A 15655-nucleotide genomic window follows, 5' to 3' on the forward strand; every position below is an offset into this window, starting at 1 on the left:
TTGCCTTCCATTGTTAAACTTCTCAAGTTCCAAAAATCAATCTTTTTCCTTACCCTTTCAAGCAGGGACTCCCAATTCCTCACATTCCCACATGTCTCTGTAAAAAATACCCCTAAAACTTTAATTTCCATTACTCTCATCAGCATGCAATCCGAATTTAAAAGAAATTTACCCATAGTTAAAACACCTGATTTTTCTAAATTTATTTTAAAACCAGATGCTCCACCAAACCACACAACTGTCCTTAAAACTCTATGAAGACTCTTAATGTCCCGCACTAAAACTGACACATCATCCATATAAGCTAAAACCTTCACTTGGTCATTCCTACTGCCAGGAATAAAAAAGCCATTAATAACTTTATCTTTCCTAAAAGCAGTTAAAAGGGATTCTATTGCACAAATGAAAAGTATAGGCGACAGGGGGCACCCCTGCTTAACCCCACAATTAATATTAATATTTTCCGATAAAAAACCATTAATAGAAATCTTACTAAAACATAACTTATACAGACATTTAATACGTTCAATAAAAACACCAGGACATCCTATTTTTTTTAAAACGGCAAATAAAAACTCATGAGCAACCCTATCATATGCCTTCTCAAAGTCAAGGGAAACAAGGGCCAAGTCCTGCTTCCTATCAGCCACATCCCATATTATATCTCTCAGTAAGATTAGCGTGTCGGTAATCTTACGATTCGGGACTGCACAAGACTGATCCACCTCAATAACCGACCCTATCACACTCTTTAATCTATTGGCCAATAGTTTTGCATATACTTTATAGTCTGTATTTAGCAGCGTAATAGGCCTCCAATTTTTAATCAGTTCTTTTCCTCCTTTTTTATATAATAAAACAATAAGGCCTTCTGCCCATGACTTGGGAATATTAAAAGAGGACTCCACTTCTGAAAACAACTCATAAAAATCTTCCCCTATAATATCCCACACAACCCTGTAAAACTCCACAGGGAGGCCATCCACACCTGGTGTCTTCTGATTTTGTAAAGTGCAAATAGTATTAAATATCTCCTCCTTAGTAAACTCCCTAGATAAAAGTAATTTTTCTTCCTCACTAAGAGCTTTATCCAGAACCTCTAAAAAATGGTTTTTCAATGATTCATCAATCTTTTTTCGAGAAAACAGATCATCATAAAACATTTTGGCCTGCAATGCTTTCCCTTCTGGGCTCACCTCACCCTCTAAGACCTCAATAAAATCCTTTTTTCCACATATTTTTTTAAAGAAAAACTTAGTGCATTTCTCATCCTCATCCAGGACCTTTACCCTAGAGTTGAAGATGATTTCTTTTCCCTTCTCTTTTAGTGCATTCTGAATTTTCTCCTTTACCTCACTAATACTGCTGTCCATATTAACTCCATTGTTTTGAAAATAATAATAACACTGCAAATTAGCATTTAACGCATCATAAAACTGCCTTTTCTCATACGCTTTCCTCTTTCCCAATTTAACAAAGAAGGTTCTGATCTTACCCTTCATAAAATCCCACCAGTCTAAAATACACTTAAAACCCTTTTTGTTAAGTTTTAATTCATTATAAAAAACCTTAAAGTCTTCTTTAAAATTCTCCCCCTGTAATAAAGAAACATTCAGTTTCCAATGCGAAGGTTTTTTCTTACCGCAAGGGTCTATTGCTAAAGTGCATCCCAATAACTTATGATCCGAAAAAGGATTAATACTTGTCTTAAAAGAGGAACATTTAAAAGAATCAGACATAAAAAAGTGATCAATCCTAGACGTAAAACCTCTGTTTGACCACGTAACTTCAAATTCTTTTTTACTACCATCCATAGCCCATGCATCCTTTAAACTGAAGGCAGAAATTATGTTCTTAAGGCAGGTTACCGACCCATCCCGTACATTATTTAACTGGCAGTTAAAATCCCCACCAATTAAAATCGGATCCGCACCTGATAAAAAAAGCTGTAAAATCTCGAATAAATGTAATCTTTGATTTTTCTCAGTATGAGCATAAATATTAAAACAACGCACCCTTTTACCCTCCCTCATTACTTCTACACATAGAATACGACCAGGGTAAATTTCCTCATACTTCACCACCTCCCACTCACTAGAGCACAAAAAACCCACCCCATCACTTTTCAATTCATTCCCACCAGAAAAAAACATGTTACCCTTCCATATTCCACGTAAATATTCATAGCTCATTTTCCTTTCTAAATTACATTCTTGTAAAAAAATAAAATCGCATTTCTCATTATTCAAAAAATCATATAATGCAGTGCGTTTGTATAAATTGTTCAACCCCTGAACATTCAGGGATACAACAGTAATCATCTTCTAGTAATAGGCCCAGGGCTAATCCCTCCGCCCTCATCTACCAAAGGTGATTTCACATCCACAATTAAGGATTCTTGATCAGAAGAACTTGAGGGAGATACATCCCCAAACAAAGAAGACGCGTCACCACGAGATTTTTTCCCACCCAAGTCCTCCATGATCTCCTGTTGCTCTTCTTCCCATGTACTCCTTTTCAAAGATTTTGAACTTAAGTCCATATTTTCCTGGGCACAAGGAATCCCTGACTACATCTCTGATAATACCGCCAGAGCAGCAACTGTATCCACAATACCTTGTTGCCCCTCCTTTTCCTCTTCCAATGTTCCTTCCTCTCTTCCATCTTCTTTCCTCTCTCCTTCTTTCTTTTTATCTTCTTTCTTCTTGTCTTCCTTCTTCTTGTCTTCCTTCTTCTTTTCTTCCTTCTTCTTTACTTCCTTCTTCTTTTCTTCCTTCTTCCTTTCTTCTTTCTTCTTTTCTTCAGCTTTCTTCCTCTCTTCTCTTTTTTCTCTATTACTTAGAGGTGCCAGAACCTCTACTTCCTGCGCCACATTAGAAGAACTTTCTGATCCTCCATCCTCCATCTGCCCACCATCCCCTTGTTTATCTTCAGCATCAGCCTCAGATGTTTGCCTGGCTTGCATTGGGCACTCTCTCGCCTGATGAACCGGGCCAGAACATACTTCACAAGGGGCGCAATTTTCATCCATATGGCCATATTTCCGACATCGTTTACAATATGGTGGCATATTAGAAAAAAACAAAAAGCCTCTATCTCTATTTATGAACACGACTGGTGGGGGTCTTAAGACACCCCCCTCCACTGACGGGTCCTTTTTAAAAACGACCTGATACAGTCTCTTGCCGTTCCAGGCCCCAAAACCAGTCGTACAACGTTTTTTCATAATTAATACGGAGCAAAACCTTCTTAAGTATGAAGTCACTTGCTCATCAGATATGAAAGGGTTATACATATGTATTGTTAGCATCCTTTGATCAAATTGAAAGCGAGGCGTGGCTGAAATTCCTTCCAATACCTCACTATGCTCACAGGCTGCAGCATATCTAAAACTGGAAAAAACCCTCTCACATACACCAGCACCTCTCAAAGTCACATCGTGTACTCCTCTGTTAGAAAATGACTGAACACAAAAGTACTCATCCTTGCTGATATGCAAGATAGGAGTAAAGACTTTCCTGTACAAAAAGTCCAAGTTTTTAACTTGCCTAAATTCCACACTCACCACAAACCGGATGGTGTCCTTCATGTAGGCATCGTCCTGATCCAAATTCATCTCCATTTCCACACAGAGAAAATTCAAAAGAAAGCCCGATGACGTCCAAAAATAACAGCACCAGACTCGATCCCTTCTGTTCAGCAGCGTCCAGAACTCCAGTCCTGAAGAAATCCTCCTCCACGATCCAGAATTCCTTCCACGCCGAAAGGTACGAGAAACACCTTCCTTCCTTCCCAATAGCAGCAGTTCCAATCGGAAAAGGCCGAGAAAGAATTCCAGTGATCACGAACCTGCCTCCTGACACCAATCACAAGGATCGTGCCAAAAGGCCGAGAAGCGATAACCAGAATTGGTTTCAAACTACGGAGCCACCCAAGGATCCTGAAAAGTCCATTTGTGGAGATGAGCTCCTGGACTCCCGTTAAGAAGACATGTTGTCAACCTCTAGATCCCTTACATGCCTGCACTTTTCGGCTTGCTGCTGCTGCAATCCACGCGTTTTAGATCTGCATAACTCCACCTCTTTAAACACAGCACCTTCACCCCCTGCTGTTCCCACCCGCCTCAACACCGTTGGAAGGGAGGAGAACCAATTAAGGCGGGGGGTGGGGTGGAACGAGCAGCTGTCTACCCTTAGCAGGAGGGCTCCTGATTACATACCTCTCCTGCTGCTGCTGCTGCTGGCTGTCCAGCAGCAGACTGAAGGTGGCTGCTGCTGTGCACAGGTATATAAAGGCTCAGAGCCTATTATGACACGCGCAGCCAGCGTTCCATTGCCACATTCCATCTACTGCAGGCAGGATACCTGGCTGGCTGAATGTCGCTGAGAAGCTCACAGAGACCGCCATAAGCAACAGTTTAACAGAATGCCACAGACTAATCAACCAAACTTTTTGGGTTGGGTTCTCTTTTATAGTCTGCAGGCATTAAATGAAAGAAGTCAGTGTTCCAGCAGAAGGAGACAACGTTTCAGAAAAGGCATTGTAGCAAACCAAAAAAGAAATTTTAAGCGCAGCAGAGTAACCAGCGCACATACCTGTTAGCTCAGGTGAGTTTAAAAGGCTGCTGTTGATAACAAGGGCATTTGCTAAATAGATGGTGTGTGTGCAACAATATACTGAAAGGTCAATTATATTGTGCAGCTTATCTCACCACCTGTAGTTATTTAGGTGAAAGCTCCAAAATGCTTGCCTAATATGTCTGTTTATCCAAAAGGAAGTAAAAAGGGAGAGCTAGAAAGATAGCATTGCATCACATTACATGGCAATGCAATGCACAGTTGCTGAAGTTGAACCAAAATGAGCTTGTAATCTGGCTTCTGCAACTTTGAACATGAAAAATCCAATGAGGAGAAGAAAAGCAAAGCCAAAGAGTCCATCCCAAAATCCGACAAACAAGCAAAATGAACAAAAAACATTGAATTCAATTCTTTCTGATTTTAGAAACTGCATTAAAGAAGGGGTGCACCGGTCCTGGAGATACTGCAATACCAGGTCAATGCGTGGAGTGGACAGAGCAAGCTCTTTTTCCATCTCCCTGTTCTAAAAATCCATTTAATATATGGTCCCCAGATAGGGGACGTATCAGATATTAAACTGATAAGAACAGATACTACACTTGATCTTAGCCAAAAGGCCGAGAAGCGATAACCAGAATTGGTTTCAAACTACGGAGCCACCCAAGGATCCTGAAAAGTCCATTTGTGGAGATGAGCTCCTGGACTCCCGTTAAGAAGACATGTTGTCAACCTCTAGATCCCTTACATGCCTGCACTTTTCGGCTTGCTGCTGCTGCAATCCACGCGTTTTAGATCTGCATAACTCCACCTCTTTAAACACAGCACCTTCACCCCCTGCTGTTCCCACCCGCCTCAACACCGTTGGAAGGGAGGAGAACCAATTAAGGCGGGGGGTGGGGTGGAACGAGCAGCTGTCTACCCTTAGCAGGAGGGCTCCTGATTACATACCTCTCCTGCTGCTGCTGCTGGCTGTCCAGCAGCAGACTGAAGGTGGCTGCTGCTGTGCACAGGTATATAAAGGCTCAGAGCCTATTATGACACGCGCAGCCAGCGTTCCATTGCCACATTCCATCTACTGCAGGCAGGATACCTGGCTGGCTGAATGTCGCTGAGAAGCTCACAGAGACCGCCATAAGCAACAGTTTAACAGAATGCCACAGACTAATCAACCAAACTTTTTGGGTTGGGTTCTCTTTTATAGTCTGCAGGCATTAAATGAAAGAAGTCAGTGTTCCAGCAGAAGGAGACAACGTTTCAGAAAAGGCATTGTAGCAAACCAAAAAAGAAATTTTAAGCGCAGCAGAGTAACCAGCGCACATACCTGTTAGCTCAGGTGAGTTTAAAAGGCTGCTGTTGATAACAAGGGCATTTGCTAAATAGATGGTGTGTGTGCAACAATATACTGAAAGGTCAATTATATTGTGCAGCTTATCTCACCACCTGTAGTTATTTAGGTGAAAGCTCCAAAATGCTTGCCTAATATGTCTGTTTATCCAAAAGGAAGTAAAAAGGGAGAGCTAGAAAGATAGCATTGCATCACATTACATGGCAATGCAATGCACAGTTGCTGAAGTTGAACCAAAATGAGCTTGTAATCTGGCTTCTGCAACTTTGAACATGAAAAATCCAATGAGGAGAAGAAAAGCAAAGCCAAAGAGTCCATCCCAAAATCCGACAAACAAGCAAAATGAACAAAAAACATTGAATTCAATTCTTTCTGATTTTAGAAACTGCATTAAAGAAGGGGTGCACCGGTCCTGGAGATACTGCAATACCAGGTCAATGCGTGGAGTGGACAGAGCAAGCTCTTTTTCCATCTCCCTGTTCTAAAAATCCATTTAATATATGGTCCCCAGATAGGGGACGTATCAGATATTAAACTGATAAGAACAGATACTACACTTGATCTTAGCCAAAAGGCCGAGAAGCGATAACCAGAATTGGTTTCAAACTACGGAGCCACCCAAGGATCCTGAAAAGTCCATTTGTGGAGATGAGCTCCTGGACTCCCGTTAAGAAGACATGTTGTCAACCTCTAGATCCCTTACATGCCTGCACTTTTCGGCTTGCTGCTGCTGCAATCCACGCGTTTTAGATCTGCATAACTCCACCTCTTTAAACACAGCACCTTCACCCCCTGCTGTTCCCACCCGCCTCAACACCGTTGGAAGGGAGGAGAACCAATTAAGGCGGGGGGTGGGGTGGAACGAGCAGCTGTCTACCCTTAGCAGGAGGGCTCCTGATTACATACCTCTCCTGCTGCTGCTGCTGCTGGCTGTCCAGCAGCAGACTGAAGGTGGCTGCTGCTGTGCACAGGTATATAAAGGCTCAGAGCCTATTATGACACGCGCAGCCAGCGTTCCATTGCCACATTCCATCTACTGCAGGCAGGATACCTGGCTGGCTGAATGTCGCTTTGAAGCTCACAGAGACCGCCATAAGCAACAGTTTAACAGAATGCCACAGACTAATCAACCAAACTTTTTGGGTTGGGTTCTCTTTTATAGTCTGCAGGCATTAAATGAAAGAAGTCAGTGTTCCAGCAGAAGGAGACAACGTTTCAGAAAAGGCATTGTAGCAAACCAAAAAAGAAATTTTAAGCGCAGCAGAGTAACCAGCGCACATACCTGTTAGCTCAGGTGAGTTTAAAAGGCTGCTGTTGATAACAAGGGCATTTGCTAAATAGATGGTGTGTGTGCAACAATATACTGAAAGGTCAATTATATTGTGCAGCTTATCTCACCACCTGTAGTTATTTAGGTGAAAGCTCCAAAATGCTTGCCTAATATGTCTGTTTATCCAAAAGGAAGTAAAAAGGGAGAGCTTGAAATATAGCATTGCATCACATTACATGGCAATGCAATGCACAGTTGCTGAAGTTGAACCAAAATGAGCTTGTAATCTGGCTTCTGCAACTTTGAACATGAAAAATCCAATGAGGAGAAGAAAAGCAAAGCCAAAGAGTCCATCCCAAAATCCGACAAACAAGCAAAATGAACAAAAAACATTGAATTCAATTCTTTCTGATTTTAGAAACTGCATTAAAGAAGGGGTGCACCGGTCCTGGAGATACTGCAATACCAGGTCAATGCGTGGAGTGGACAGAGCAAGCTCTTTTTCCATCTCCCTGTTCTAAAAATCCATTTAATATATGGTCCCCAGATAGGGGACGTATCAGATATTAAACTGATAAGAACAGATACTACACTTGATCTTAGCCAAAAGGCCGAGAAGCGATAACCAGAATTGGTTTCAAACTACGGAGCCACCCAAGGATCCTGAAAAGTCCATTTGTGGAGATGAGCTCCTGGACTCCCGTTAAGAAGACATGTTGTCAACCTCTAGATCCCTTACATGCCTGCACTTTTCGGCTTGCTGCTGCTGCAATCCACGCGTTTTAGATCTGCATAACTCCACCTCTTTAAACACAGCACCTTCACCCCCTGCTGTTCCCACCCGCCTCAACACCGTTGGAAGGGAGGAGAACCAATTAAGGCGGGGGGTGGGGTGGAACGAGCAGCTGTCTACCCTTAGCAGGAGGGCTCCTGATTACATACCTCTCCTGCTGCTGCTGCTGCTGGCTGTCCAGCAGCAGACTGAAGGTGGCTGCTGCTGTGCACAGGTATATAAAGGCTCAGAGCCTATTATGACACGCGCAGCCAGCGTTCCATTGCCACATTCCATCTACTGCAGGCAGGATACCTGGCTGGCTGAATGTCGCTGAGAAGCTCACAGAGACCGCCATAAGCAACAGTTTAACAGAATGCCACAGACTAATCAACCAAACTTTTTGGGTTGGGTTCTCTTTTATAGTCTGCAGGCATTAAATGAAAGAAGTCAGTGTTCCAGCAGAAGGAGACAACGTTTCAGAAAAGGCATTGTAGCAAACCAAAAAAGAAATTTTAAGCGCAGCAGAGTAACCAGCGCACATACCTGTTAGCTCAGGTGAGTTTAAAAGGCTGCTGTTGATAACAAGGGCATTTGCTAAATAGATGGTGTGTGTGCAACAATATACTGAAAGGTCAATTATATTGTGCAGCTTATCTCACCACCTGTAGTTATTTAGGTGAAAGCTCCAAAATGCTTGCCTAATATGTCTGTTTATCCAAAAGGAAGTAAAAAGGGAGAGCTAGAAAGATAGCATTGCATCACATTACATGGCAATGCAATGCACAGTTGCTGAAGTTGAACCAAAATGAGCTTGTAATCTGGCTTCTGCAACTTTGAACATGAAAAATCCAATGAGGAGAAGAAAAGCAAAGCCAAAGAGTCCATCCCAAAATCCGACAAACAAGCAAAATGAACAAAAAACATTGAATTCAATTCTTTCTGATTTTAGAAACTGCATTAAAGAAGGGGTGCACCGGTCCTGGAGATACTGCAATACCAGGTCAATGCGTGGAGTGGACAGAGCAAGCTCTTTTTCCATCTCCCTGTTCTAAAAATCCATTTAATATATGGTCCCCAGATAGGGGACGTATCAGATATTAAACTGATAAGAACAGATACTACACTTGATCTTAGCCAAAAGGCCGAGAAGCGATAACCAGAATTGGTTTCAAACTACGGAGCCACCCAAGGATCCTGAAAAGTCCATTTGTGGAGATGAGCTCCTGGACTCCCGTTAAGAAGACATGTTGTCAACCTCTAGATCCCTTACATGCCTGCACTTTTCGGCTTGCTGCTGCTGCAATCCACGCGTTTTAGATCTGCATAACTCCACCTCTTTAAACACAGCACCTTCACCCCCTGCTGTTCCCACCCGCCTCAACACCGTTGGAAGGGAGGAGAACCAATTAAGGCGGGGGGTGGGGTGGAACGAGCAGCTGTCTACCCTTAGCAGGAGGGCTCCTGATTACATACCTCTCCTGCTGCTGCTGCTGCTGGCTGTCCAGCAGCAGACTGAAGGTGGCTGCTGCTGTGCACAGGTATATAAAGGCTCAGAGCCTATTATGACACGCGCAGCCAGCGTTCCATTGCCACATTCCATCTACTGCAGGCAGGATACCTGGCTGGCTGAATGTCGCTGAGAAGCTCACAGAGACCGCCATAAGCAACAGTTTAACAGAATGCCACAGACTAATCAACCACACTTTTTGGGTTGGGTTCTCTTTTATAGTCTGCAGGCATTAAATGAAAGAAGTCAGTGTTCCAGCAGAAGGAGACAACGTTTCAGAAAAGGCATTGTAGCAAACCAAAAAAGAAATTTTAAGCGCAGCAGAGTAACCAGCGCACATACCTGTTAGCTCAGGTGAGTTTAAAAGGCTGCTGTTGATAACAAGGGCATTTGCTAAATAGATGGTGTGTGTGCAACAATATACTGAAAGGTTAATTATATTGTGCAGCTTATCTCACCACCTGTAGTTATTTAGGTGAAAGCTCCAAAATGCTTGCCTAATATGTCTGTTTATCCAAAAGGAAGTAAAAAGGGAGAGCTAGAAAGATAGCATTGCATCACATTACATGGCAATGCAATGCACAGTTGCTGAAGTTGAACCAAAATGAGCTTGTAATCTGGCTTCTGCAACTTTGAACATGAAAAATCCAATGAGGAGAAGAAAAGCAAAGCCAAAGAGTCCATCCCAAAATCCGACAAACAAGCAAAATGAACAAAAAACATTGAATTCAATTCTTTCTGATTTTAGAAACTGCATTAAAGAAGGGGTGCACCGGTCCTGGAGATACTGCAATACCAGGTCAATGCGTGGAGTGGACAGAGCAAGCTCTTTTTCCATCTCCCTGTTCTAAAAATCCATTTAATATATGGTCCCCAGATAGGGGACGTATCAGATATTAAACTGATAAGAACAGATACTACACTTGATCTTAGCCAAAAGGCCGAGAAGCGATAACCAGAATTGGTTTCAAACTACGGAGCCACCCAAGGATCCTGAAAAGTCCATTTGTGGAGATGAGCTCCTGGACTCCCGTTAAGAAGACATGTTGTCAACCTCTAGATCCCTTACATGCCTGCACTTTTCGGCTTGCTGCTGCTGCAATCCACGCGTTTTAGATCTGCATAACTCCACCTCTTTAAACACAGCACCTTCACCCCCTGCTGTTCCCACCCGCCTCAACACCGTTGGAAGGGAGGAGAACCAATTAAGGCGGGGGGTGGGGTGGAACGAGCAGCTGTCTACCCTTAGCAGGAGGGCTCCTGATTACATACCTCTCCTGCTGCTGCTGCTGCTGGCTGTCCAGCAGCAGACTGAAGGTGGCTGCTGCTGTGCACAGGTATATAAAGGCTCAGAGCCTATTATGACACGCGCAGCCAGCGTTCCATTGCCACATTCCATCTACTGCAGGCAGGATACCTGGCTGGCTGAATGTCGCTGAGAAGCTCACAGAGACCGCCATAAGCAACAGTTTAACAGAATGCCACAGACTAATCAACCAAACTTTTTGGGTTGGGTTCTCTTTTATAGTCTGCAGGCATTAAATGAAAGAAGTCAGTGTTCCAGCAGAAGGAGACAACGTTTCAGAAAAGGCATTGTAGCAAACCAAAAAAGAAATTTTAAGCGCAGCAGAGTAACCAGCGCACATACCTGTTAGCTCAGGTGAGTTTAAAAGGCTGCTGTTGATAACAAGGGCATTTGCTAAATAGATGGTGTGTGTGCAACAATATACTGAAAGGTCAATTATATTGTGCAGCTTATCTCACCACCTGTAGTTATTTAGGTGAAAGCTCCAAAATGCTTGCCTAATATGTCTGTTTATCCAAAAGGAAGTAAAAAGGGAGAGCTAGAAAGATAGCATTGCATCACATTACATGGCAATGCAATGCACAGTTGCTGAAGTTGAACCAAAATGAGCTTGTAATCTGGCTTCTGCAACTTTGAACATGAAAAATCCAATGAGGAGAAGAAAAGCAAAGCCAAAGAGTCCATCCCAAAATCCGACAAACAAGCAAAATGAACAAAAAACATTGAATTCAATTCTTTCTGATTTTAGAAACTGCATTAAAGAAGGGGTGCACCGGTCCTGGAGATACTGCAATACCAGGTCAATGCGTGGAGTGGACAGAGCAAGCTCTTTTTCCATCTCCCTGTTCTAAAAATCCATTTAATATATGGTCCCCAGATAGGGGACGTATCAGATATTAAACTGATAAGAACAGATACTACACTTGATCTTAGCCAAAAGGCCGAGAAGCGATAACCAGAATTGGTTTCAAACTACGGAGCCACCCAAGGATCCTGAAAAGTCCATTTGTGGAGATGAGCTCCTGGACTCCCGTTAAGAAGACATGTTGTCAACCTCTAGATCCCTTACATGCCTGCACTTTTCGGCTTGCTGCTGCTGCAATCCACGCGTTTTAGATCTGCATAACTCCACCTCTTTAAACACAGCACCTTCACCCCCTGCTGTTCCCACCCGCCTCAACACCGTTGGAAGGGAGGAGAACCAATTAAGGCGGGGGGTGGGGTGGAACGAGCAGCTGTCTACCCTTAGCAGGAGGGCTCCTGATTACATACCTCTCCTGCTGCTGCTGCTGGCTGTCCAGCAGCAGACTGAAGGTGGCTGCTGCTGTGCACAGGTATATAAAGGCTCAGAGCCTATTATGACACGCGCAGCCAGCGTTCCATTGCCACATTCCATCTACTGCAGGCAGGATACCTGGCTGGCTGAATGTCGCTGAGAAGCTCACAGAGACCGCCATAAGCAACAGTTTAACAGAATGCCACAGACTAATCAACCAAACTTTTTGGGTTGGGTTCTCTTTTATAGTCTGCAGGCATTAAATGAAAGAAGTCAGTGTTCCAGCAGAAGGAGACAACGTTTCAGAAAAGGCATTGTAGCAAACCAAAAAAGAAATTTTAAGCGCAGCAGAGTAACCAGCGCACATACCTGTTAGCTCAGGTGAGTTTAAAAGGCTGCTGTTGATAACAAGGGCATTTGCTAAATAGATGGTGTGTGTGCAACAATATACTGAAAGGTCAATTATATTGTGCAGCTTATCTCACCACCTGTAGTTATTTAGGTGAAAGCTCCAAAATGCTTGCCTAATATGTCTGTTTATCCAAAAGGAAGTAAAAAGGGAGAGCTAGAAAGATAGCATTGCATCACATTACATGGCAATGCAATGCACAGTTGCTGAAGTTGAACCAAAATGAGCTTGTAATCTGGCTTCTGCAACTTTGAACATGAAAAATCCAATGAGGAGAAGAAAAGCAAAGCCAAAGAGTCCATCCCAAAATCCGACAAACAAGCAAAATGAACAAAAAACATTGAATTCAATTCTTTCTGATTTTAGAAACTGCATTAAAGAAGGGGTGCACCGGTCCTGGAGATACTGCAATACCAGGTCAATGCGTGGAGTGGACAGAGCAAGCTCTTTTTCCATCTCCCTGTTCTAAAAATCCATTTAATATATGGTCCCCAGATAGGGGACGTATCAGATATTAAACTGATAAGAACAGATACTACACTTGATCTTAGCCAAAAGGCCGAGAAGCGATAACCAGAATTAGTTTCAAACTACGGAGCCACCCAAGGATCCTGAAAAGTCCATTTGTGGAGATGAGCTCCTGGACTCCCGTTAAGAAGACATGTTGTCAACCTCTAGATCCCTTACATGCCTGCACTTTTCGGCTTACTGCTGCTGCAATCCACGCGTTTTAGATCTGCATAACTTCACCTCTTTAAACACAGCACCTTCACCCCCTGCTGTTCCCACCCGCCTCAACACCGTTGGAAGGGAGGAGAACCAATTAAGGCGGGGGGTGGGGTGGAACGAGCAGCTGTCTACCCTTAGCAGGAGGGCTCCTGATTACATACCTCTCCTGCTGCTGCTGCTGCTGGCTGTCCAGCAGCAGACTGAAGGTGGCTGCTGCTGTGCACAGGTATATAAAGGCTCAGAGCCTATTATGACACGCGCAGCCAGCGTTCCATTGCCACATTCCATCTACTGCAGGCAGGATACCTGGCTGGCTGAATGTCGCTGAGAAGCTCACAGAGACCGCCATAAGCAACAGTTTAACAGAATGCCACAGACTAATCAACCAAACTTTTTGGGTTGGGTTCTCTTTTATAGTCTGCAGGCATTAAATGAAAGAAGTCAGTGTTCCAGCAGAAGGAGACAACGTTTCAGAAAAGGCATTGTAGCAAACCAAAAAAGAAATTTTAAGCGCAGCAGAGTAACCAGCGCACATACCTGTTAGCTCAGGTGAGTTTAAAAGGCTGCTGTTGATAACAAGGGCATTTGCTAAATAGATGGTGTGTGTGCAACAATATACTGAAAGGTCAATTATATTGTGCAGCTTATCTCACCACCTGTAGTTATTTAGGTGAAAGCTCCAAAATGCTTGCCTAATATGTCTGTTTATCCAAAAGGAAGTAAAAAGGGAGAGCTAGAAAGATAGCATTGCATCACATTACATGGCAATGCAATGCACAGTTGCTGAAGTTGAACCAAAATGAGCTTGTAATCTGGCTTCTGCAACTTTGAACATGAAAAATCCAATGAGGAGAAGAAAAGCAAAGCCAAAGAGTCCATCCCAAAATCCGAGAAACAAGCAAAATGAACAAAAAACATTGAATTCAATTCTTTCTGATTTTAGAAACTGCATTAAAGAAGGGGTGCACCGGTCCTGGAGATACTGCAATACCAGGTCAATGCGTGGAGTGGACAGAGCAAGCTCTTTTTCCATCTCCCTGTTCTAAAAATCCATTTAATATATGGTCCCCAGATAGGGGACGTATCAGATATTAAACTGATAAGAACAGATTTTTTTTTTTTTTTGAAAGCCCGAATTCGTGTACAAAACCCGAGTGCGCTTAAAAAAGTGACAAGTGCCACAAAAAAAGTGCACTAGGATGCTGGTCTTCTTGAAACCCTCTCCAAAAGGAGAAGGGTCCCCCAAACCATTCCCCGTCCCTCCGAGCCAAAAGGCCACAGCGAGGAACAGGGACAAAAAGCCACCTCCAGCCGAAGCCAGAGGCGACCCAATCTTACCCCCAGCACCTGCCCGAGTTCTCACCCGAGCAAGGCACTGGGAGCCAAAGACTGTGCTCCCCTCCCGGAAGAGGGGAGCCAACAACGCTCTCCTCCCGAAAGAGGAGAGCCAGGGGGGTTCAGGGGGGAGCGGAACCTGATGGCCACACACTCCCCCCCTAGACCTGCCAAGAGAGGAACCCGTAAGGGAACCGCATCCCGACAAAATCCTAGTAGGACGTGACACACGTGAATAAGTGGACACACAGTGACAAAGAAATTAAATAAATAGTGAAGGTTTCACAGTATAATACTGCCCGGACCTTCGACCGGGAATTGAAAAATTCCCCATCCTAAGGCCAGAAGGCCCGGAATAAGGGTGTGTGCGAAGAAAGAAAATTTGAAGTGCTTGTGCAAATGTGCCATAAACTCAAGTGGGGTTCCCAATCCCAGTGAGTTAAGGCACCCCAGGGTCACCACTCCTGGGGCACTTCACACTTCGGGCTTTCGATCTTCCCCGGCCCAATGGCGTCGATCCTGGGGGGCCATGCTTTCCACCAGATGACTATATTAGCCACCTGGCGTACTAACAAGCGCCTAAACCCCAGTGTGCATAATGTATCAATCTACTAGGGCGGCCAACATCCAAAACCGCCTTTTCGAAAGATACTACACTTGATCTTAGCCAAAAGGCCGAGAAGCGATAACCAGAATTGGTTTCAAACTACGGAGCCACCCAAGGATCCTGAAAAGTCCATTTGTGGAGATGAGCTCCTGGACTCCCGTTAAGAAGACATGTTGTCAACCTCTAGATCCCTTACATGCCTGCACTTTTCGGCTTGCTGCTGCTGCAATCCACGCGTTTTAGATCTGCATAACTCCACCTCTTTAAACACAGCACCTTCACCCCCTGCTGTTCCCACCCGCCTCAACACCGTTGGAAGGGAGGAGAACCAATTAAGGCGGGGGGTGGGGTGGAACGAGCAGCTGTCTACCCTTAGCAGGAGGGCTCCTGATTACATACCTCTCCTGCTGCTGCTGCTGCTGGCTGTCCAGCAGCAGACTGAAGGTGGCTGCTGCTGTGCACAGGTATATAAAGGCTCAGAGCCTATTATGACACGCGCAGCCAGCGTTCCATTGCCAC

General features: G+C 44.0%; 7 non-coding genes and 2 pseudogenes across 7 annotated transcripts; all 9 read right to left on the reverse strand.

The window, feature by feature from the left end:
• Positions 1-5015: 5015 nt before the first annotated feature.
• LOC141208186 (U2 spliceosomal RNA) lies at positions 5016-5206 on the reverse strand. The gene has a single exon (XR_012278442.1). It is a non-coding gene; the product is annotated as a U2 spliceosomal RNA (small nuclear RNA).
• Positions 5207-6318: 1112 nt separating this feature from the next.
• LOC141208197 (U2 spliceosomal RNA) lies at positions 6319-6509 on the reverse strand. The gene has a single exon (XR_012278448.1). It is a non-coding gene; the product is annotated as a U2 spliceosomal RNA (small nuclear RNA).
• Positions 6510-7624: 1115 nt separating this feature from the next.
• LOC141208208 (U2 spliceosomal RNA) lies at positions 7625-7815 on the reverse strand. The gene has a single exon (XR_012278449.1). It is a non-coding gene; the product is annotated as a U2 spliceosomal RNA (small nuclear RNA).
• A 1115-nt stretch (positions 7816-8930) lies between these two features.
• LOC141208215 (U2 spliceosomal RNA) lies at positions 8931-9121 on the reverse strand. The gene has a single exon (XR_012278450.1). It is a non-coding gene; the product is annotated as a U2 spliceosomal RNA (small nuclear RNA).
• Positions 9122-10236: 1115 nt separating this feature from the next.
• LOC141208216 (U2 spliceosomal RNA) lies at positions 10237-10427 on the reverse strand. The gene has a single exon (XR_012278451.1). It is a non-coding gene; the product is annotated as a U2 spliceosomal RNA (small nuclear RNA).
• A 1115-nt stretch (positions 10428-11542) lies between these two features.
• On the reverse strand, positions 11543-11733 carry LOC141208217 (U2 spliceosomal RNA). Its single transcript, XR_012278452.1, has one exon. It is a non-coding gene; the product is annotated as a U2 spliceosomal RNA (small nuclear RNA).
• A 1112-nt stretch (positions 11734-12845) lies between these two features.
• LOC141208218 (U2 spliceosomal RNA) lies at positions 12846-13036 on the reverse strand. The gene has a single exon (XR_012278453.1). It is a non-coding gene; the product is annotated as a U2 spliceosomal RNA (small nuclear RNA).
• Positions 13037-14151: 1115 nt separating this feature from the next.
• On the reverse strand, positions 14152-14330 carry LOC141208179 (U2 spliceosomal RNA; annotated as a pseudogene).
• Positions 14331-15124: 794 nt separating this feature from the next.
• LOC141208205 (U2 spliceosomal RNA) lies at positions 15125-15216 on the reverse strand (annotated as a pseudogene).
• Positions 15217-15655: the final 439 nt, after the last annotated feature.

The sequence above is a fragment of the Phyllobates terribilis genome, unplaced genomic scaffold (genome assembly GCF_046119375.1).
Source record: "Phyllobates terribilis strain yellow unplaced genomic scaffold, ASM4611937v1 Scaffold_168__1_contigs__length_4147262, whole genome shotgun sequence".
In the NCBI taxonomy this organism is placed as follows: domain Eukaryota; kingdom Metazoa; phylum Chordata; class Amphibia; order Anura; family Dendrobatidae; genus Phyllobates; species Phyllobates terribilis.